This window comes from Ambystoma mexicanum, chromosome 3p (genome assembly GCF_040938575.1).
Source record: "Ambystoma mexicanum isolate Mex_15411 chromosome 3p, UKY_AmexF1_1, whole genome shotgun sequence".
Taxonomy (NCBI): Eukaryota; Metazoa; Chordata; class Amphibia; order Caudata; family Ambystomatidae; genus Ambystoma; species Ambystoma mexicanum.
Genome location: NC_090925.1, coordinates 381,544,652 through 381,569,834, shown reverse-complemented (window position 1 = coordinate 381,569,834; position 25,183 = coordinate 381,544,652). Strand labels below are relative to the sequence as shown.

Here is a 25,183-nt window from a genome sequence, read left to right as displayed (position 1 = left end):
GGTGAAACATATAACATGAAAACCCCGGGACACTTTTACCATTTGCGCATAGCTACGGGGATGTGGGAACTTCAACCAGGATGTCATATAAACACACATTCTGCCATCTTCATGGAGGTTACATGTTTTAGTCAAAAAGGTCATGGAGAGAAGAGTTTCATCACAGGCAGTTTGCTCATTAGTATTTGGGGGCTCTACTTTTGTCGGGGGACCATCCACGGATTCAAATGTTATAAGAGAAAACATGTTTCCATTTTCTTACGTAAAGTGTGATGTTTCCTTTACTACTGAAGGCGAGCGTCCCCAGATAGCACGATCCTCCCCACAATGAGAGACAATAATGGATTCTCCCAAGAAGGGAATAAGGCTAAGACAAAGTGCGGGTGAGCTTAATGGGAGTTTATAAGTCAGAATAGGGCATGCAAATGACTCTGCAAACTCCGAGAGCGCTCTGTCTGACAATAGCAAAGACAGGTGTATATATTTACAAAATGCGTCATAAGAACCTACACACTATAGGGGGCACATGTTCGTGGGGATTGGGTGGCAACGACTAACTATAGGTGCAGCTGTGATGTGGTTTGCCGTGGTTGGTGGATGTCACTGGTTACCCACGTGGGCCGGGCAGGTCAGCTGGGCTCATCCGGGCGGTGTTGTTGTGCCAGGCGTGACCAGTGTCAGTGATGAACGTCTTTCTTGGCTTTCTGCCCTAAGGCCACGCACACCGCATTCATTCAATATTGCAGTATTATCTTCCCCGGTAAATCTTCCAATAGGTTATTCTACAGGTTAATGCAACACAGGAGGAATGCACCTAGAGTGGGGTCTTTTGGTGATACATCAATACATGGTTACCATCGTCCTGTTGACCGGGTATCATAGGTCACGAGGTTGGGTCCCAGGGCCAGGGGCGAGCTGTCCAAGTTATCATGTCTCGTTAGAAGTCATTATGAATGTGTTCCTACAGTGTTGCTATAATATTGGGTGTCCTAATTTTACAGGGGCCTTTTACCGGGGGTGAGCTGGTGGGTCGTGGAGCCTAAGAAAGGGCACCTTCGGGCCTGCGTTTATGGCCGGGGTTTACTGCTGGGTTGTAAATAATTCAGGTGGCTGGCCGCGGCCCTGGGAGCTGCAGGGGAACGTGAATGCTTGAAGCGGCTCCAGCCGAATTGGGGGAGGTGAGGCAGAGCAGCACAGGCCTCTGCTTTCCGTCTGACAGGCTTCAATGGGGAGGAAGGGGGAATGGCCTTGCATATGCCCACAATGGTATTTTCCTTGTGTGTTGCAGATTATGTGGAAGAGGCAAAAACATTCATATAATGTACAATACTCATTGATTCTTTTCAAAGCTTATGTTTTCTATATTGTTAGTGCCTTTACATGGCCATTTCAAATGTGTTACCTATACCCATTTTGCAATCGATATCTATATGTTAAGTATTTAACAACCACAACATTTTGTTACATTTCTATGCATGCAAGGTAAGCGAGGTAGTAGTAAGGTTGGTGGAGCACGCAGGAACAACTGGCCAATGAGACTGATGGCAGTGACACATGGTGAGCTTGGACATTCAAATACATTTTGTGCATTTTCGTGCACAATTTACATGAGCTCCCAATGTGGTTGCACTTGTCTTCCTTTGCACTCTAGCAGCATTAGTTCAGTTATGGCATAGGACCTTGGAGTGCATTCTTCTCGGTGAAACATATAACATGAAAACCCCGGGACACTTTTACCATTTGCGCATAGCTACGGGGATGTGGGTACTTCAACCAGGATGTCATATAAACACACATTCTGCCATCTTCACAGAGGCTACATGTTTTAGTCAAAAAGGTCATGGAGAGAACATCACAGGCAGTTTGCTCATTAGTATTTGAGGGCTCTACTTTTGTCGGGGGACCATTTTACAGTTCTTTTCCACCCCGGCCCTGCTGGCCGGGTCATACTGAGAACAGTGATGCACTGCGGAAGGTGAATGTTACAGTGTTTGCATCTAGCACTAGCTCATGTCCGTCTGTTCGTGGGAACGGGCTCTCAGCGGATTTGCCAGGGAGCTGCGGCCGCGGGGACAAGTGAGACTCTCCAAGGGTGGGGGCCACGCTGCGGCGCACAGGGCTCATGCCATTTTGATTTCACAAAATGGTTTCCAGGGCCTAGCTTAATACAGCATGTTTGGTCAATGTCTTCAGCCAGTGGTCCACCTGCCACCTGCGCCCTGGTGGCAGGGGGGACCCCTGACGAGCCATGGACTCCACAAGGGGGGGGGCTGCAGGGAAGGGGGGGTCCCTTGGACCTATCCTCCCATACATTTCCCCCCTTTTGTTACTTAAGTAACGAATACTGTAACTCCCTCAACCTCTTGCGTTCTTCTTCTTCAGCTACAGCCTCATCCCATGCAGGGGTGCCTTTTATGGGCATCCATGCCCTACACACTCCTCGCAGGCTTTCTCCCCTTCTAGCATACTCGTCCGGGGTGCAGGTCAGATATATACAACCTCCATCCTCTTCCAAATCCACCCACACCTCCTCATACCATTCAAGTTCACGGGGCTCTTTAATTGTAGTGTGCCATAACCTATCTACTACATCTCCGCTGTGGTATATGGGCACCATCTGGAATCTTGGTGTGTTTTCTGCTCCTGTTTGTACCTCTACTTCCTGCATATGTTGTATCGTACCGCGAGCGTTGCCCATTGACACCATCATCATTGCACCGTTTGGTACTGCGTTTGCACAACATCGGAAGGGCCCACCTGGCACATACAAAAAATAAAAAGGAGGAACACTACTGCCGGCATCAAAAATTTAACAGTCATTCCTAGCCATGATGGGAACCAGGAGAAGATGTTGTCGAACCATGTGCTTGCTTCTGCTCCACCTTCCATTTTCATTCTTTCTCCTAGGTTATGTACGGCTTCGATCACGTGGGATAAGGAACCATTATCTGCATCTTCGGAAGGTATGAAAGTGCAGCAGGCACTTCCAATTTTTCGGCAAACACCTCCGTCCATCGCTGTTAACAGGTCTAAGACATACCTATTTTGCATGGTCATTAGCCGCAGTGCTCGCAATTCCACTTTTATTACATTAAATCCTTCTTCAGTGTCATTCGCCAGCTGGATCAGCTCCCAGCGTGTAATTTGGAGCCATTTTGCATTTGCCCATGCCTGGATGCTGGGGATGAGTGAGGCGAAGAAAGTCTGTGCAGAGCTAAATAATCGATATCTGTCCGGGATCTGCGCCAGTAGCTCTGAGGATGCTTTTCATATGTAGTCCGACGACCGTCTATTTCATGACATTATCTCCCCCTTATTACCGGAAGACAGGACATATACTTGTGATTCTGCAGTTGGTTGGGCCTCATTCTGCTGAGGGGTCTCTCGCATTTTCTTGCTCCCATCAATGTGGCTTTCCGGTATCACCATTAGTGCAGCATGTAGGGTGGCCAACAAGTAGCTGCCACTCCAGGATTGTGGGAGGTGCAGGTATGCCTGGTTGCCACCTACCCAATAAGTGTCAATGAGGGCCGCTGTTCCTTTTCTCATATCCGGGATGGTGAGGGTCTTGTTGCAATTTTTGTTTACCCCCATGATAGCTTTCCCGTCTCCCTTGAAACACAGTTCATAGTTTATTTCTTTCTGTAGCTTGAAGGGCTTTTCAATGGCCGTCACCCAGGTCAATTTTGAGATGTGCTCCTTCCATACTGGTGTGCATGTTTTCTCTATCCACTGCAGTTTCTCTGGTGCCACACCTCGCAGCCCTTCAGCTTTGCACATTATTTCTACATTTTTCCACTTATTTTCTGAAAATAATGTCCCTTGTATTATAAAGAATGGTTCTTCCAAACATATCACTCCTTCTGCTGTCGGGTAGCAGGTCTTCTCATTCTGCAGCATTTTAAACGTTACCTCGTTTGCCTGGAAGGTGTTCTTAATTCTGCACAACGTGAGATGAAGGAGACATTGGGCATCCAAAATAGGCAACTCTTTTGGCAGCAATACTTTGGGTGTACCTGAAGCATGGGGAATGAGGGAGCAGACATAACAACTCTCATTTGTTGTTTGCTTTGCAGTTGCACTCATGTCTGCATACCATTTATTTGTCTGATGGGGGTGTGGTGGGTAATACCCGTAATACTCGTCGTATTTTCTCCTTCCCACCTCCCTTTTCCTCCTACTATTTCTAAGATATCTCCCAGCTTCACGGGCGAGGAACAGTATAGGCCCCCCTTTCTCCCCTCCACCCCCCTTTTCCCATTCATCATATAATGCTGTGTATCTCACCGCCATCTCTTCATTCTCTTTCTTTATTCTATCAGGTAGTGTGTTCTCTATTGTGGGGGTGGTTACATGCGTGGGCACGCTAGTGGGGATGTTGTACATCCATGATATTACAGAGGGATTGCGATCATTTAAACTGCGGGCATTGTAATCAGAGGTATTTGGCGGGGAAGTTGTGCTATTTTGCATTTTATCCTGCATTCTTTCATTTGGCGGGGTAACAACATTGGACGGTTTTGTGTAATATCCCCATACAAGTTTAGATCCGTCCCACCTCATAAAATCACCTTCTTTAGTATCCGCAGCTGTAGTTTGATTTGTTACATTAATCTCGTTATTCCCTCCCCCCTCGTTCATCTCGATAGAGATGAACGCTATAAACCAATAAGTAACCAAGCCAAACAGCATTGTAAAAAATAATGTAATGCATACCGACAACCCACACTCATACAAATATCTACATCTATCAGCTAAAACATCTCTATATCTAATCGATCTATTCGTTGCAGGCTGCCCGTTTGTTGCCATGGTAGTTCCTGTTTGAGAAATAAAAGTGCATTAAGTACGTGCATGTAAACATTTTTGTTGGCACTGTATGTACCAGGAGGTCATAAAAGGGAGATGGTTGGGGGGGGGGGGTGTTGCACAGAAAAGGGAGCAGACAATACATATATTTTACACCGTTATTTTCACTTAAACACATTATTGTTTTTTTTTTCATTTATCTCGATCAATAACCTGTAATAGAATTCTTTCGTTAACAGTTTTATCTATCAGTTACACTCCTCCATTCATCTGTTCATGTTCACTCATCATTTTCATTACTTTTGTTTGCTGTTGTCTGTGCCTCCACGTCCACCTCTTCCTGTACACTATTATATGCCTTTCGCACATCTGTCAAATGTATCCAATATTTGAGCCCTTTTACCTTTACAGCTGTGGGTGTGCAAAATAATACTTCGTACGGCCCATGGAACCTTGGGGCATTCCACCGGCGCACAAAGCTCCGGACATAAATGAACTCTCCTGGCATTAATTGTACCTGTGTTTCAGGTTCCGCAAAGGACACCGTTGTGTTCCCTTCTTCCCTTGTAAATGGTGGTGAGAGCTGCCTTGAAATTGCACGCGCCGCCCTAGTTAGCTTCTTCAGGTACTCTGTAAATTCATCTCCTAATATTGTGGCGCTTCTGTGTGCATCTGAGTGTTGGCGCAGTGGGGAATGTGCTGTGTGCATCCGTCTCCCTGTCACAATTTCGTGCGGGGACAGATGGTGATCCTTGCTCGGCTGATTCCTCAGCTCAAACAGTGCAAGGGGTAAGCAGTAGATCCAGTTTTTCTTCAACGAAAAACACAATTTAGACAATCTCCCTTTTAACAGGCCGTTCATCTTTTCGACAACGCCGTTACTTTGAGGATGATAAATCGAGAATAGTTTATGCTTTATTCCCAATAACGCAGTGACTTCTTTGAAGAGCTCGTTCACAAAATGAGTACCGTTGTCTGAGCGAATTACGTTGCAAATTCCCCAGCGCGGGAACACTTCCCTTACTAGGAACTTTGCAGTGCTCCTAGCATCAGGTCGTGCACATGGACCCGCTTCCACCCACCTGGAAAATGGACATATAACCACTATCATGTAGTGTGCCCCATTACACCTCTCCCCCATGTCTGCGTAATCAATGTGCAGTTCTCTGAAGGGCCCTGTTGGTTTTGGAATTGTTCCCCTGAGTGTCCGTAGGGTCATCCCAGAGTTATATATTTGGCACGTTGTGCACTCCATTGTCAATCTAGATATGTGTTCCTGGAGACATGGCACAAACCAATCTTCCTGTATCTCTGCTGCAATGTGTTGTTTAGTATTATGCGCTGGAAAGTGTAATTGCTGGAATGCTATCTCTAACAGTTTGATGGGCATTACTACTTTTCCTGAGTTATTTTGGCGCCACAATAAGTCTGTTGCTGACTGGTTGCACCCCCTTTTTTCACACACCATTTTTTCGTCACATCTGGCACCTTCCTGTAGCTCTAGTATTTGTGATATGGGAATGGCATTGTATCCTTCTGGAAGCTCTTCGTTCGTTTGGCGCTGCAATAGATACTCGCCTGTTCCATGTCTTTCAAAATACGAAGCCTCCTTGGCAGCAGCGTCTGCTGCCGCGTTCCCCAAAGACACAACGTCAGTGTTGGACGTATGTGCTTGGCACTTCACAATTGCTACCACTGTTGGATCTTTTAGGGCCTCAATCAATTCCTTCAACAGTTCAGCATGTTGCACTGGGGTCCCATCTGCCCTTCGAAACCCTCTCCGTCCCCACCGGGCTAGACCTCCGTGTACGGCTGTCGTCATGTAGGCTGAATCTGTGTATATTGTTACTGCACATCCATAAGCTGCATGTAATGCTTCTATCAGGGCGATAAGTTCTGCTGCTTGGGCTGAGAAATGGGACGGAAGGCGATATTGTACTAGTACTTCATACTCACCTTCTTCTAGCCTCACTACTGCTAGTCCCACATGTTTCTCTCCTGTGTCCATGTCAATTGATGCTGACCCATCCACAAAGTACATCTCTCCCTTGCTCAAGGCATTTTCACACACCACCGTGCCCTCCCCCGTTTCCCCTGTGTTTGTTGCACAATTGTGTTCTTGCATGTCCTCTAGTGTGCATGGTTCTGTGATGAATGTTGCTGGGTTTACTGTCCTGCACCTTACTACGTGAATATTGGCGCTGGACAATATTATTTCATAGGCAGTTGCTCGCTGTGTGGTCAGTGTGCTTTTTGATCTTTCAAGTATTGCAAATAATGAGTGTTGCACAAACAACGTGACAGGGCACCCCATTACTATTGTGGCACATTTCTCAATGGCCAACGCAGCGGCGGCGAGAGTGGCCTGACATCACTGCATCTAATGTACCACTATAGTTGTCAGTAGCGCTCTTGCCCTCGTAGTGTAGCCGAGGAATTCTTCTCGCCAATCTACCGAACTAGTCAGTACAATCAACGACCAGAACAGTTGATTGGCGGAAATATGGAATGCCAACGAAGAATCCAGAGCCCGATGGAACAGGATACTGGAACAGGATGTCTTCTCAAGGAGTACAGGCAAGACACCCAGACAGCTGCACTAAGCAAATATCACCTAGTTGCGATTTTATGCCAAATAAATGCAGAGATCAGAATAGAATTCAACCACTAACCTGTGTTGTTCTTCAGAATCTCCGACTCTCCAAATATTCCCAAAGAAGGAATAAGAAGTAAGGTAGAGGCAAGAAGCAGGTGAAAATCCAAGCTGAATGTCCAATGAGCAAAACCTAACCCGACGGCACGAGGATGCCTAAAGGTACAATAAAGGCAGTCTCTAGTCCATGTACCAAAGGTGCAGAGTTCCAATGCAGGAGAAAAATGGGTAAGCGGGAGACAGTACACATCAGTAGCAGGGCTGGTCCGTGGACGATCCTAGCAGAGCAGGACCGAGGATGATCAGAGGTCGAAGAGCAGGGCTGGCAGCAAAAGTACAAAGGAGTAAGCAAAGCAGGTCCGTGGACGATCCGAGGTCGAAGAGCAGGGCTGGCAGCAAAAGTACAAAGGAGTAAGCAAAGCAGGCCGTGGACGATCCGAGGTCGAAAAGCAGGGCTGGCAGCAAAAGTACAAAGGAGTAAGCAAGCAGGTCCGTGGACGTTCCGAGGTCAAGAAGCAGGAAGACAAGGCAAGGAGGGACAAGAAGCTGGATACGAGAGAAAGCAAGCCGCTAGAATACAAGATTCAGAAGCGCCGGCAAGGTGCACAGGCGTGGCTTAAATAACAGTCACATGATCACTATACGTCATTCAACGTGTAGGGGGAAAAGTGACGGACGTGAGAGGACGCCATCGTCGCCATGCCAACTTCCAAGATCCCGGCAGACGAGATCTTAAAGGGACCGTAACCACCATTCGCCGACAAATACGAGAACCACAAGTATTAGGTCTCGTGGAAGCCGGATAACTACGGCGTCCCAACACTGATGGTCTCTGCCGATACTTGACAGTTTCCTTCCCCAAAGAGGCCCCCACACGCCGAGATCTCCAAAAACGGGACAACAAAACCGGGGCATGTATGTTTTCACATGGCTCCCAGGTGCGATCCTCCGGACCATAACCCTTCCAGTCAACATAGTAGAGTCTTTTACCGTTCCGAACCTTGGTGTCCAAGACGGCTGATACCTCATATTCCACAGCACCCCGAACCCTGACAGGCGGAGGATGGGCGGGAAGACGGGTATCAAGACGGCATGGCTTAATCAAAGACACGTGGAATACTGGGTGTAGTTTCCACGAATGGGGGAGAACCAGACGCACCACTGCCGGGTTAATGACATGCGATATAACATATGGCCCAACAAAACGTGGGAGCAACTTCCTCTGACCAGGCAGGCGTAAATTGCGGGTGGATAACCAGACGTTCATGCCTGGGAGATACACCGGAGCAGGGGTACGATGCCGGTCTGCATATAACTTGGTCCTGTTCTGAGCCTCCAACAATCGTCTCTTAACCTGGACATGGGTGCCGGAAATGTCCCTAACACAGGCAAGGGCAGCAGGATTGTGAGCCGGCAGTTCAGGGGCGAGAGGCAAGGAACGTGGATGTTGTCCATACAGGGCAAAGAAAGGAGAAACCTGTGTAGCAGTGTGGAGCGAATTATTGTAGGCAAATTCGGCCATGGACAGTACCGAAAGCCAATCGTCCCGACGCTGAAAGATGAGACACCGTATATACTGTTCCATAGTGGCATTCAGGCGTTCGTTCGGTCTGCCCATCCATCTGAGGATGATAAGCACTTGAAAATCGAGCTTCAATACCTAAAGTAGCCGACAAGGCTCTCCAAAAGCGTGAAGTAAACTGAGGACCGCGATCGGAGATGATTATAGAAGGAAGACCGAACAACCTAAACACGTTCCGCAGAAAGAGATCCGCCAGTTTAGGAGCAGTAGGGATCCCTTGACAAGGTACGAATAGTGCCATTTTGGTGAAATAGTCGATGACCACCCAAATAGTATCAAAACCGTCCACCATAGGTAGTTCCACAACGAAATCCATGGAAATGGAGGACCAAGGGTGATCTGGAAGAGGCATAGGTTGGAGCAAACCCACGGGTTTGCCATGTGATGTCTTACATTGAGCACAAACCGAACAGGTATTTATGTAATCAGTAACATCCTGCAATAAAGACGGCCACCAACACCATCTTTTCATTAGATCAACCGTCTTCCTAATACCTGGATGAGCAGCCAGAGATGAGTCATGACACCATTGTATAGCAGTACGTCGCGTCTCTAGAGTAGGCAGGAATATCTTACCCTGCTTATAGGGCAATGAATTTATGATCTCCAGTCTGTATTTGGTTACTTCTGGCGGATCGTTTCGAAGCCATTCCTGTATAAAGGACTTAAGTGACGGACGTAAAGAGCAACCACAAACCACCTGAGTGGGTAACAGAGGTACACCAGTGGCGTGAGAGGATTTGGCGGGTCCATGTAGACGAGAGAGAGCATCCGCTTTAGAATTCTGAGAACCAGGACGATAGGAAATAGTGAAATCAAACATTGAAAAAAATTCATGCCAACGGGCATGTCGTGCAGTGGTACATTTCACTGAATGAAGGGCCAAGAGATTCCTATGATCCGTGAACACCTGAACAGGCACTTGAGAACCCAACAAATGATGCCTCCAAACCAAGAATGCGTCCCTGATAGCCAACAATTCGCGCTCCGTGATGGTATAATTCCTTTCATAAGGCGTTAACTTTCTGGAATGAAAGGCTACTGGATGTAAATCTGCATCATCTAGGCAATGTTGGGACAGGATAGCCCCCAAGGCCACATCCGAAGCATCAGCCTCGACTATGAATGGTTGGGTCGGGTCCGGATGCTGGAGCACAGGTGCTGAGGTGAAGGCAGACTTCAGAGAGTCAAACACCTGTTGAGCCTCCCCATTCCAATGGAAGGATCTCTTGGAGCTAGTCAGAGCCGTAAGGGGACAGACAATGGCTGAAAAGTCTTGAACGAAACGTCGATAAAAGTTCGCAAAACCTAAAAAGGATTGCAACGCCTTCAGATTGTTGGGAACCGGCCAATCCAGAATAGCAGAGACTTTAGATCTGCTCATTTTGACTCCTTTGTTGGTGATGTTAAAGCCAAGGAACTCGACCTCTTGTACGTGGAAGAGACACTTTTCCAGTTTGGCATATAAATAATTGTCCCGCAGACGTTGTAAGACTCTACTGACCTGAACAACATGGGTTTCATGGTTGGGGGAGTAAATCAGAATGTCATCTAGATAAACTATCAGGAATTGATCCAACATATCATGAAAGACTTCATTTATGAAGAACTGGAAAGTGGCAGGGGCGTTACTTAGCCCGAAGGGCATTACAGTGTATTCGTATAGACCGTATTTAGTTTTAAAGGCGGTCTTCCATTCATCCCCTTCACGTATGCGTACAAGGTTGTACGCCCCACGTAAGTCTAACTTGGAAAAGACCTTGGCCGAGCCGAGCTGATCAAGCAAGACTGATATCAGAGGAATCGGGTATTGGTTTCTGACCGTAACAGCATTCAAGGCCCGATAGTCGATACAGGGGCGAAGGTCCCCCTCCTTCTTTGGAACAAAAAACAGAGGGGAAGCTGCCGGAGAACGCAAAGGCCGAATGAAGCCGGATTTTAATGATTTATCGATGTATTCCTTAAGGATGACATCCTCCTTGGGTGTTAACGAATAAATCCTGCCAGATGGTATCTTGGCCCCAGGAATCAATTCTATAGGACAATCAAAAGGCCTGTGGGGTGGAAGGATTTCTGCCCCACTTGCGTCAAAGACATCCCGATATTCTCGATACTCTGAGGGCAATTGATTGTTGAGAACAGCTCCTATCGTGGAGGCGAAATCCATGAGAGCATGGCTTGGGCTAGAGGTTTTCTGAACTGATGTCAAACAGAACTGGTCACAATGTTCTGAAAGGAAGTTCACTTCCCCCGACTGCCAATCCACCACGGGGTTGTGTAGTCTCAACCAAGGAAGCCCCAGGATAACTTTAAGCTGTGGGGCGGCAATCAGGTCAAAGGTGATCTCTTCAGTATGCCCACATTCCGTCCTCATGACCAAAGTAGCAGTACGCTCAGTCACTAGACCAGAAACCAGGGTTGAGCCATCGACCGCATTCACGACCTCGGGGCAGTCTTTGGAAACAATCTGTATACCCAGCTCTCGAGCATAAGCACCATCAATATAGTTCCCCGTGGCACCTGAATCCAAAACAACTGGAATCACCCGCCTACCGAGGGAGGTGGAATTAAGAGTGACGGATAAACAATATGGTGTAGACATGAGGGGGTTGCTGTAAGAACCACCCGGCAACTGAACCCCTTCTATTGCCGGGCTTTCGCGTTTCCCTGTTTCTTAGCAGGTTTCTTAGTACATGATCGTAGTAAATGATATGATGACCCACAATAGAAACAAAGGCCGTTCTTTTTTCTGTGTTCCCTTGTTTCTGCTGACAACGGTCCCCGCAATGCTCCGATCTGCATTGGTTCTGAGGACCCGTTGGCAGGATTTGACGTGGCGGTCGTAAGAGGAGGAAGCGGTCTCCGTTCCCCCCTTCTCTCTGCTTGCCTAGAGTCAATTTGAAGTACCAAATCAACCAACTCAGAGAATGCTGTAGGGATTACCGGTACCGTAGATAGAGTATCTTTAAGGGAATCAGACAACCCTTTGTAAAATAAGGATGACTTCTTCTCCTCTGGCCAGTTAGTTTCGGCAACCAATTGATTAAACTTGGCTAAGTAAGCCAACAGGGTAGAAGTTCCCTGCTGTAAGGCCAATAACTGTAAGTCGGTGGCTTGCGTAGCATAGCGCGTATCAAAAACCGACTCATAGCCTCAATCAAAGCGTCACAATCGTACAAGAGGTGACTGCCCTCTTCCAATAGTGGATTGGCCCATGCCGCCGCCGTACCACCCAAGTGTGACAATAGGAAGGCTGCTTTAGTGGTCGGATCTGGAAACGAGGCTGGCCTACATAGAAAGTGCAACCTACACTGGTTAAGGAAGGTTCGATAGGCCTTAGGGTCACCTAGAAACCGCTCTGGTGGAGCCAAGGGAAACTGAGCAGTCATGTACACTGGCCCCGTATCAGAACGGGCGTGAGATAGCCCAGAACCCGAAGCCACAGCGGGCGAAGGCGCCCCAGCACCGGTGGGCTGAAAACCAACCTGTAGCTCATCAATGCGTCTTTCGGTGGCAGCATGGGCATGAGCCATTTCACTGCGTAAATCCGCCACCAATTGCATGATAGCCGACAAAGACTCGTTGGCATCCATTTATATAGAAGGCTTCTGAATATGCCAGTAGCGCTCTTGCCCTCGTAGTGTAGCCGAGGAATTCTTCTCGCCAATCTACCGAACTAGTCAGTACAATCAACAACCAGAACAGTTGATTGGCGGAAAGATGGAATGCCAACGAAGAATCCAGAGCCCGATGGAACAGGATACTGGAACAGGATGTCTTCTCAAGGAGTACAGGCAAGACCCCCAGACAGCTGCACTAAGCAAATATCACCTAGTTGCGATTTTATGCCAAATAAATGCAGAGATCAGAATAGAATTCAACCACTAACCTGTGTTGTTCTTCAGAATCTCCGACTCTCCAAATATTCCCAAAGAAGGAATAAGAAGTAAGGTAGAGGCAAGAAGCAGGTGAAAATCCAAGCTGAATGTCCAACGAGCAAAACCTAACCCGACGGCACGAGGACGCCTAAAGGTACAATAAAGGCAGTCTCTAGTCCATGTACCAAAGGTGCAGAGTTCCAATGCAGGAGAAAAATGGGTAAGCGGGAGACAGTACACATCAGTAGCAGGGCTGGTCCGTGGACGATCCTAGCAGAGCAGGGCCGAGGACGATCAGAGGTCGAAGAGCAGGGCTGGCAGCAAAAGTACAAAGGAGTAAGCAAAGCAGGTCCGTGGACGATCCGAGGTCGAAGAGCAGGGCTGGCAGCAAAAGTACAAAGGAGTAAGCAAAGCAGGTCCGTGGACGATCCGAGGTCGAAAAGCAGGGCTGGCAGCAAAAGTACAAAGGAGTAAGCAAGCAGGTCCGTGGACGTTCCGAGGTCAAGAAGCAGGAAGACAAGGCAAGGAGGGACAAGAAGCTGGATACGAGAGAAAGCAAGCCGCTAGAATACAAGATTCAGAAGTGCCGGCAAGGCGCACAGGCGTGGCTTAAATAACAGTCACATGATCACTATACGTCATTCAACGTGTAGGGGGAAAAGTGACGGACGTGAGAGGACGCCATCGTCGCCATGCCAACTTCCAAGATCCCGGCAGACAAGATCTTAAAGGGACCGTAACCACCATTCGCCGACAAATACGAGAACCACAAGTATTAGGTCTCGTGGAAGCCGGATAACTACGGCGTCCCAACACTGATGGTCTCTGCCGATACTTGACAATAGTAAGCCAATGGTTTGTGTCCTAGGGAAGTCTTTTGTGTCAGTACAGCTGTCATAAGAGTCCCCTTGCAATGTGAGAACAGGTAAAATTCGCGCTCATAGTCAGGATTGGCGAGTACTGGAGCACTCAAGATCAACTCTTTTAGCGACCCAAACGAGTCACTCATTTCTTTTGACCACTCTATTTTCCTGTTCTCTTGCTGGGCCTCTTTGAGTGCCTGCAGTAATGGTCTGGTGTAGGCTGCATAATCTAGTATCCATGCTCTGCAATAGTTGCACATTCCCAAGAATTTCTGCATCTCCTTCACTGTGGTTGGTTCTCTCACTGACCTTATTGCTTCCACTCTGTCAGGTATTATTCTTTTCCCGTCTTTTGATATCAGCTGTCCCAGGTACAGCACTTCTGACTGGCAGTATTCTAGCTTCCCCTTGTCCACCTTGTACCCTTTATTCGCCAGCAGCGTCAAGAGGGTGACTGAGTCTCTTCTGCACGTCTCTTCACTCTGTGCGCAGACGAGCAAATCGTCTACGTACTGAATGACCGTGCTTTCAACTGATAAATTACCCAGGTCTTCGTGTAGTATGCGGTTGAATATACTTGGACTTTCACAGTACCCCTGAGGTAGCCTGCAATGCTCGTATCTCCTCCCCCCTAGTGTGAATGCTGTCAAGTATCTGCTTTCCTCCGCCAAGGGGATGGAGAAGAATGCATTTTTCAAATCAACCACTGTGAAATGTGATGCCGTTTTTGGGATGCTGCACAGTATGGATGCAGGGTTTGGGACCAAAGGAAATTCTTTTTGTATGACGTCATTTAGGGGGCATAAATCTTGGATCATCCTCCAAGCCCCTCCCTTTGCTTTTTTGATTGGATAGATAAAGGTATTACATGGGGAGTTTGAGGGCACTATTATCCCCTGTGCTAGCAATGCATTTATTGTCTCTTTTATCCCTTCCTCAGCTTCGCGGGACAATGGGTATTGTTTCACTCGGGGCACAATTGCCCCTGGTTTGAGTTTTATTACCACTGGTGTCACTCCATGCAACAAGCCTACATCATGGGGGCCTGTTGTCCACAAATGGTTTGGCACCAGTCACATGTCATCATCAAAAAAGGACGGTGGGGTTCCCACCATAGCCATCAGCTGGACGGGCACTTGTCTTGTTTGAATCAAAATGTCACAGGGCATTGCTATTTCCATTATTATCTCGCCATCACTCTCCGCATCAGAAAAGAGGTCCTCGTCAGATAAGTCTCGTAGGGCAATATCGGCATTGATGCACAGTACAGTGCTCCATTCACACCCGTCTATGTCCATCCCAATTGCTGCAATCCTTTTCACTGATACCTGTACAGCATGCAGGTATAAGGATACCACTGAACCTGGTGCTATGTCTGGGCGTACTGTTGGGCGGAAGATAAATTCTGCTGGTATTCTCCACTCTACCTTTTTTTAGCTCTGGAACTACTTGGGCCAGTGTTTTTAAACCTTTGATGAACATTCTTTCGTCCACTGGCATGCCGCGGATTTCTGGTGCTGTTGCCCGAGCATGTACCACCAGCATTACGCGTAATGGGCATATTCCTGGGGTTGAGCACACTATCCCTCTTTCTGTAAATGATATTGTCATGTTAAGTTTGCTAAGAAGGTCCCTCCCGAGCAGGTTTATTGGCGATTGTTCATAATACAGTAAGGGTGTCTTTACCGTTTTACCCCCCACTGTCACATCCAAATCTTCTGTGTAAGGAACTTCAATTACAGCCTCAGAGAACTCCTGCGTCTCTAACTTCCGGTTAGATAACGGAAACCGGCCCTCACGGATACATGATTTCTCGGCTCCCGAATCCACCATGAATATGAACTGCTTGTCTCCTATCTGCGCCCCTACCAATGGTTCCTCCGCTGCATCCTAGGTGGTAGATAGAACAGGACACGCAAGTGTTCTCTGTGGGCTGTCCTATGCTGGTTGTCTCATTGTCCCCCCCCTGGCTGAAGACGCTTCCTGAAACTACTGACACACCACTATAGGGGGCCGGTGCTCCATTGGCATTCGTTGTGAAAGGGTTGCCTGGGGTGTAGTGCATATTGTCGTTGTTTTGTGGGTGATTCTGTGTTCTGTAATGATGCGCTTGCCTTTGCTCTGGGTACCCCTGTTCTTGTTCCCTCTGTTGTCGTCCCATTGGAAGACCCTATGGGCTTCCCGGGTGAGGGTTACCATAGTGTTCCATCTCTTGAAATCCGTTGTTCGATCTACTCCTGCACTCTCTGGAAAAGTTCCCCCACCTCCCGCAGTTCCAACAGCTTCCCTGCGCACCTCTGGGACCTTGCCATCCATTTCCTCCATTTCCCCCGTACCCTTGTCCACCCCCTCTGCGACCCCTGTACCCACCTCGTCCCCCTCGAGGGGCCCAATCTTGCCACTGCGGACCTCCGTTCTGCTCCTGCTCGTTCCACTGTAGTTTTCCTGCTCCTGCCCAATTCGTTGCCATCCTCCCCTGTATTGCTACCAGCCCCTCCTCCTCTTCTTCTCCCCCCCTGCTGTGTGGGAGTGCGGCTACTGCTGCAGCGACCTTCACCAGTTTTGTTTGTACTAACTTCGCCTCGTCTGCCAATCTTTTTTACGCTGTCTCTGTTTCCCTCTCCTTTATTCGTTTACAGTGGTGAACTATTATGCTCTGTATTTCGGGCCACCCTTTTGCTTCAATACCTGCAATTTTGTCAAGTGCCTTTTGTACCTCTTTAGGGAGCCCTCTCTTTATTATAAAGTAAAATAATAAATTTGACTGATACCAGGGCGTGCCCGTTTCCGCTCTCCACATCTCCTGGACCCGAAAAATGTAATCCATAGCATCTTCCCCATCATTCATCGTACATTGCATTACTGACTGCAAATCTGGGGTGTCTGGGAATGTCTCTCTTAATGCATCCCACACTCTTGCACGTACTGTGTTAAAAGAGGCGCCATCATGGCGATCGCAGTCTAACGTTACCCCCGGGGAGCCAGCCTTTACCCATACTCTGTCAGCTTGATCCCCGACTGCAGATACTAGCAGACTTTTCACATCACCTATTACTAGAGGTACCCCGGCTGTGTGTTTCTCAAATGCATATATCCACTTGCTTGCCCCTCCTGACAGCGGTGGTAATAGCTTTAACAGATTGGCCTTGTCCATCTGAGCCCAGGGTATGTAATTCGGCCTCCCTCCTCCCCTGTGTATTAGTGGGAGTTGTAACTTTCCCTTTGTTGTCTTACCTGTACTCACCTTCATTCCGTTCTTTCCTAGTGGCGCCATTTTCCCCAACCTATTCCTTAGTCGTCCTGTCCACTATTCTTCCATGGTTCTCCCTGAACATGCGCCATCCAACCCCTCACTTCCTCCTACCATTGCCATGCTTAATCTTTCACTTTCCTCTAAATCCTCTTCTATATCACACAATAGCTCCTCTCTACCTCCTGTAGTCCTTATCACATCGTCAGTACGCTCCCCCTTCTCCTCCAGTTCAATTATTTGAGTTGGTTCTTCTTGTATCCTGAACAATATCTCCCCATTCTTCCACCCTTCCTCAATGGTTTTATCATGACTCTGTGCTCTTGATGTCAGCTCTGACCGAGCAGCATTAGCCCCAGTCTGTTCACATATGCTTTTTATCCTCGAGAGCTCGTCTTTTGCTACAGAGAGCCTAGACTCTAGGTCTTCTGTTAGTTTCTCTATGTTCACTATTGGTGTACTTACCTGGTCGCGCTCTCTATGACTCTCATACGGTGGGGGTCCTGTTTGCCCTCGAGTGTTAGTGACTGTTGTTGGGGGTACATATGTTGGGTCACTGTATCCTTCTGCGGGCACTGGCTTATTTAGTATTGGGTACAACCTAGTTACCGCTACTGGTGATTCCCCTTCTGGCAACACCTTGTCGTCTTTTGGTATCAGTAATGGATTGTCAGTGGTAGATGGCAGATCAGTACCTAACTCCCTTTTTTTGGGCGGGGGTACTTCTTCAAACAATCTCCATAGATCTAATATTTCTCTCCTATTATGTAACTGCTTCCCCTTGCATTTTAAACAAATGCATGTAGCTACCATATCTAGGACACTCTTGTCAAACGATCCCCCTTCTGGCCATATTTGGGGTAACCCTTCCCCCTTTAGCTCTGTAATCCACTGATCGTGATATTTCTTAATACGTTCAGCATACCCAGGTAGATTCTTACAAATATGGGCTAATGGTGTCTCTGCCCCCATGGTTTGTGGTTGCTCGATATAGATGTATATATATATATATATATTTATATCACCAGATATATCTATGTATTTGTGTATCTCTGCGTGTGGGGACCTGTGTGTGTTTCCGCCACCTGGGCAATATAAGAATGGCCGTGCACAGCCTCTATTCCGTATAATTTAGGGGGCACATACAAAAGCAAACCACCCTTTGTACACCACCAATATCTTCAGCCCACTTATTAAAAAAAAAAACAGTCACTTTACTGCATCGGGCTCTTCCCCGTAAAGTTTGTTCTTGTCTCACTTACCATGACCACTCCATAATTATGCACTTTTTACCACTTTTACACATTCATCTTGACAAATATGTTCTGACACATGCGATGCGTACACACCAATAGGCAACACTCTATTCACAGCTCAATTTGTAATCCATTTCCTCCCTTACTAGCTGTCCCTTTCTTTCTTAATCTGATATGAATTCGTCTTGTAGTTTTGATATAAACTCATCTTTTTACTCAGGTTATCTTCCTTTTTTTTTTTTTGGTACTAACCCTGTTTTTTCCCCATAAACCCAGAGAGAAGAATAGAAAGAATAGCAGTTACTAATGTATTCACTGTGTCTTCCTTTACCAGACACCTTTATCTCATTTTTCACTTCTTCATATATTCCCAGTACTAGTCAAGATAGCACTATGCGGCGCCGCCTTCTACCCCCTCGCGGAGCTAGGTTCCCGTCTCTTTATCTCTTTTCACCTCTCGATCCTAATGGCCATATGCAAAGAAAAAGTAAAGAAAGCCTAGAGTGGTTCTTAGTAGTCCCAAAGTGTCCCCTTTCAAACAACCTCGTTCCCCGTCCTGTTTTCCTCCCCTGCTCCCTTTATGGTCGCTCGCACTTAATACTCACGTGCCCGTCTTGAACCGAGAGTCTCCGAACTGGGTCCGTCCAGGCAGCGTTGCCGTACGCTCAACGGTCAGCCCCAGCTCCGGCGAGCGGTACTCAAAGGGGATTTTTCAACCGGGATCCCGTACCCTCTCTCTGTTGAGTGCGCACTTCTGAGCGTACCGGTCGCCGTTGGCGGGCAGCCTTCCGGAGCTGGCACACCGTGCGTATCCCTTTTCGACCGGAGATTTTCGTGCCAAAGCGGACGGTAGGGATATATATTAAGGAAAAATAATCACGCTTTCGGGGTCACCACTGAAGGCGAACGTCCCCAAATAGCACGATCCTCCCCACAATGAGAGACAATAATGGATTCTCCCAAGAAGGGAATAAGGCTAAGACAAAGTGCGGGTGAACTTAATGGGAGTTTATAAGTCAGAATAGGGCATGCAAAGGACTCTGCAAACTCCGAGAGCCCTCTGTCTGACAATAGCAAAAACAGGCGTATATATTTACAAAATGCGTCATAAGAACCTGCACACTATAGGGGGCACATGTTCGTGGGGATTGGGTGGCGACGACTAACTATAGGTGCAGCTGTGATGTGGTTTGCCGTGGTTGGTGGACGTCACTGGTTACCCACGTGGGCCGGGCCCGGCAGGTCAGCTGGGCTCATCCGGGCGGTGTTGTTGTGCCAGGCGTGACCAGTGTCAGTGATGAACGTCTTTCTTGGCTTTCTGCCCTAAGGCCACGCACACCGCATTCATTCAATATTGCAGTATTATCTTCCCCGGTAAATCTTCCAATAGGTTATTCTACAGGTTAATGCAACACAGGAGGAATGCACCTAGAGTGGGGTCTTTTGGTGATACATCAATACATGGTTACCATCGTCCTGTTGACCGGGTATCGTAGGTCGCGAGGTTGGGTCTCAGGGCAAGGGCCGAGCTGTCCAAGTTATCATGTCTCGTTAGAAGTCATTATGAATGTGTTCCTACAGTGTTGCTATAATATTGGGTGTCCTAATTTTACAGGGGCCATTAACCTGGGGTGAGCTGTTGGGTCGTGGAGCCTAAGAAAGGGCACCTTCGGGCCTGCGTTTATGGCCGGGGTTTACTGCTGGGTTGTAAATAATACAGGTGGCTGGCCGCGGCCCTGGGAGCTGCGGGGGAACGTGAATGCTTGAAGCGGCTCCAGCCGAATTGGGGGAGGTGAGGCAGAGCAGCACAGGCCTCTGCTTTCCGTCTGACAGGCTTCAATGGGGAGGAAGGGGAATGGCCTTGCATATGCCCACAATGGTATTTTCCTTGTGTGTTGCAGATTATGTGGAAGAGGCAAACATATTCATATAATGTACAATACTCATTGATTCTTTTCAAAGCTTATGTTTTCTATATTGTTAGTGCCTTTACATGGCCATTTCAAATGTGTTACCTATACCCATTTTGCAATCGATATCTATATGTTAAGTATTTAACAACCACAACATTTTGTTACATTTCTATGCATGCACGGTAAGCAAGGTAGTAGTAAGGTTGGTGGAGCACGCAGGAACAACTGGCCAAGGAGACTGATGGCAGTGACACATGGTGAGCCTGGACATTCAAATACATTTTGTGCATTTTCGTGCACAATTTACATGAGCTCCCAATGTGGTTGCACTTGTCTTCCTTTGCACTCTAACAGCATTAGTTCAGTTATGGCAGAGGACCTTGGAGTGCATTCTTCTCGGTGAAACATATAACATGAAAACCCCGGGACACTTTTACCATTTGCGCATAGCTACAGGGATGTGGGTACTTCAACCAGGATGTCATATAAACACACATTCTGCCATCTTCATGGAGGTTACATGTTTTAGTCAAAAAGGTCATGGAGAGAATAGTTTCATCACAGGCAGTTTGCTCATTAGTATTTGGGGGCTCTACTTTTGTCGGGGGATCATTTCACAGTTCTTTTCCACCCAGACCCTGCTGGCCGGGTCATACTGAGAACAGTGATACACTGTGGAAGGTGAATGTTACAGTGTTTGCATCTAGCACTCGCTCATGTCCGTCTGTTCGTGGGAACGGGCTCTCAGCGGATCTGCCAGAGAGCTGCGGCCGCGTGGACAAGTGAGACTCTCCAAGGGTGGGGGCCGCGCTGCGGTGCACAGGGCTCATGCCATTTTGATTTCACAAAATGGTTTCCAGGGCCTAGCTTAATACAGCATGTTTGGTCAATGTCTTCAGCCAGTGGTCCACCCGCCACCTGAGCCCTGATGGCAGGGGGGACCCCTGACGAGCCATGGACTCCACAAGGGGGGGGGCTGCAGGGGAGGGGGGGTCCCTTGGACCTATCCTCCCATACACTACCCTGCCACAACCGTGACATATAGATGTATAGTGCTTGTGGCAATCATTTCAACAAATTGGACCACATTGCAGAGGGTTGAGCAATACCTGGACGTTCCGTTTAAAGTTCAGTAATTATGCATTTACGTTTTCCTGCTGGTACACCCCATTCCCAAGCTACTCTAAATCATTGCACCATAGATGGAGCCAGGTAAGGAGCAGGGAGTTGGTCGACACTTCTGCCTCCCCCTTGGTGCCCGGTGTGCCCCCCCCCATGCCACTTGCAGGGCTGGCGATCAGTGAGGGCAGGCACTAAATGAGTGCCGGCCCTGAGAATTAAAAAAATCCTGCGAGTGGCGCACCGGCAAGTGCAGCGCAGTGCGTCACTCACACTTTAAAAGAAAAACATCAGGGCTGGCTCTTATATTTTTTTTCAACAGTGGCAACCTCGTAGCATTGCTACACATGCAGCACCTACGTGCTATCTATGCCAGTAATGTTCATTTTAAATCACATGCATGAGGCTGCTGCCACAACTTATCTATGCCAGTAATGGTCACTTTAAATCATATGCATGAAGCTGCTGCCACAACCTATCTATGCCAGTAATGGTTACTTTAAATCACACGCATGAGGCTGCTGCCAAAATGTATGTATGCCAGTAATGGTCACTTTAAATCATATGCATGAAGCTGCTGCCACAACCTATCTATGCCAGAAATGGTCACTTTAAATCACACGCATGAGGCTGCTGCCACAATCTATCTATGCTAGTAATGGCCACTTTAAATCACACGCAAGAGGCTGCTGCCACAATTTATGCCAGTAATGGTCACTTGAAATCATATGCTAACGGTTAAAGTGTCCATTAGTGGCATTAATAGGTTGTCCGGTCTATGCCAGTAATGGTCTCTTTATATTATATCCATGAAACGCTGTAGTCATTATGCACGTCATTTTAAAGTGACCATTAGTGGCAAGGATAGGTGGACCCATCTGTGCCAGTCATCCCCATTTTAAGTAGAGTATTCCAAATGCAACTAAGCTATCAGATGTCTCCTCCAACCCCTTGCCCCATTATCCAGCCCAGATGCCCGTATCCTGGCAAAACGTTTAATCATGTGATTGGAAAAGTACCCAGCATACCAAGCAAGAAATCATAGGCAATTACCAGGGATTACATTTCAAGTTGAGAGCTACTGGCTGGCTTAAGAAATAAGTCACTCACCCGCTTCTGTTTTCAACATGTACACAGCACACCATTTCTTATTTGCCAAGAGTCATCGGGACGAGTGCACATTTGGAGGCTTGTAATGACCCATTACTTCTGAAACTATAACTGGATGCCAAACATTTGGTGGAAGGAGTTTCAGAATAGGGCTTGTCAAAGGAGAGACCCGAGAGAACATGGACAGGAGACAATCATTGGAGCCGTGGGGTGGGGTGCACAATAACTATTAAAAAAGTTATCAGAACTTTGATATAGTTATCCTTTAACTTATCACCCAATGTTGTAGGCGAAGGGAATTTAAAGAGGCTAGAGAGATTGCTTGGGGCAAGGGGTGGGGTAACAGGTGTTCCAAATGAAAACAGGGACAACAGGAGAAAGGGAAGAACGATTACAGGTTGGCAGAGTCAATTTGAAGCGGGAGATTAGCTCAGGGGCAACGTGCTAGTCCTGGAAGCAAGACGACATGGAACAAAACAGGTTCGATCCCTATGTCCGTGCTTAGAAACCTCTGGGTATTAAGGGGCTATAAATAACCCATCATCATCATAGTAAGACATAAATAAAGGACGGACAAACGTGCTCTGACAGTGCAGAATAGGGCACTGGGGACAGTTCATTGTGTTACTAGGTATGCAGAAACGCGCTACTCCTCTCCTACTTGTCCATTTAAGGTCTTCCATTGCCCACTCGGACTTTTCATCTTTTTCAGTTCCTTCCTCTGTCTCCTAAAACTTTTTTACTTCTATTATTTTGCTTCGTAGTACATTTTCTTTCCCATGTAATCCTTTCTTGCAATGTATGCAGCAACATCCTTACCCTATTGCTCTTCTAAAATTCGAGAACCCTGCAAGGGTCTCTTCATATGCATCTGAAAACAAATTGTGCTTTGCTCACAAGAGTACGTTTTTTAAATCACAAGTACAATATAAACTTGAAATGATCCTGACAAACGAACAACGTAAAAAAAGAGAACGTTTACAAAAAGTTAGTAGTACAACTAAAGTAGCTTATTTTGCCAAGAATACACCCACTTTTGATTTGCAAATGTTTTTCTCGGAAAGGGTCACACACAGATTAGAACCAATGATTTATTTCTTCTTGGAGCGGTAAAACATTGTGTAACTGTATGCACTGGCCACTGATAGGTTGGTAATTCTGCTGAACCACTGTATTAGTTGCAGTTTGCACAGGCAACCAAAAAAAAAAACAACAATACAGACACATTTGTAGGCCCTGCAGGCTACCTGCTGGTCCATTATAGGGTCTGCTTGGTCAGAACACTGCACCACAAGTAATGGCTACTTTACATCAAATGCATGACGCGCTTCAGCCATCAGGCATGTGATTTACAGTGACCGTTCCTGGCAGAGGTAGGTTGTCCCATCTCTGCCAACAGTGGTCACTCCAAATCATATACTTTAAGGAGCTTCATGCATGTGATCTAAAGTGACTCTTACTGGCATAGATAGGTCGTGGTAGCATCCTCATGAAAATAATGTCAAGTGCTCCTATGCAGTGAACTGTTGGTGACATGGCATTTCCTGGATCTGTTCATGTTACCCTAGAGAATCAACTGTCAATTGAATGGCTTTTTACCACTTTTTGTCACAAATTGTGCTCCAAAGTGCATTATTTCAGCACATTATTTTATGTTATGTTATGTAGATTTATACCATGCCCCGCTACTACACAAGGGCAGTGTCCAGGTGCTCAAGTGGCTCTGCAAGAGAAGATGGCATTTAAAAAATGTTTTCCACTTTATTATTCGGGGCGCCTTTGCTGTGCCTGGTTTCTCATGCTAATTTGAGGACATATTTATGCCCCTTCTGAGACACCTGAGGGTGTTCTTACTCCTACTCCCCCTGGAGCCTATGTGCAGGTGGCCAGGGAAAGGCCTTCGCTCTTGGATCCCGATCCTGGGGGTGGAGAAGCAAGGGAGAATCACCTGGGTGGAGGGTCCTTGTGGATTGGGAGTGGGATACCCACAGGAGAGACATGTTATCCCCTTTACCTGTTGAGGACCAACCTAACCCTCCCCCGGCATTTATTGGTTACTATAAAGCTGTTCCCCTCATTTCCCCACATGTGACACTTGACAGTACTGGGACGAGGAAGAGGCGACTAGAGTAATGAACGCCATACCATTTCACCACTTTAGTACTGGGATGAGGAAGATGCCTGCAGAGTACTGTAAGGGTCAGGCATGTCCCTTTAATGATGGTCAAGCAAGTCTAATCAGACATCGACACCGGCAGCCTGTCAAGGGTTTGCTCGTGTATGCAGGGAGACCAGTGGAGCAGAGAGAAGAGGAACAGGGAGGCCTGTGTGGGAGAGACCAGCAAGTGAACCCGGATTGAGAGGAGGCAGCCATGGTCGGACCGGAGAAAGAGCCAGGACACTGGGGAATCCCCCAGAGGACTTGTGGGCCCAAGACAAGTGGCCCGTGCCGTTGTCACAGATGAGGGAAACTCCACGACGGAGAGTGAGCAGCAGGAGCTGCTAGTAAGGAGAGGACTCCATCTGCATCCGGAGAGAAGCCTTTCAAGTTGCCGGCGTTAGAGGAGAATACCCGGCATGCAAGCAGGGCTCCCAAAGGTTAGCCTAATGGCCTTGCAAGCAGAGAGGATGCAACTGGCGCCAACGGAAGGAGATTAAGAGAGCCAGTGAGTGTCAGGAAGAGCACTTGGGCACTGGGGCACTCCTAGCGGACCGTAGATAAGTAACGGTACCTGAAAGTAAATACAACG

At 47.5% G+C, this 25,183-nt stretch overlaps 1 protein-coding gene across 1 annotated transcript in view; it reads left to right on the top strand.

Moving 5' to 3' along the window:
- ZNF831 (zinc finger protein 831) overlaps positions 1–25,183 on the top strand; it is a 1,263,335-nt gene that overhangs the window by 976,364 nt on the left and 261,788 nt on the right. The window lies entirely within an intron of this gene.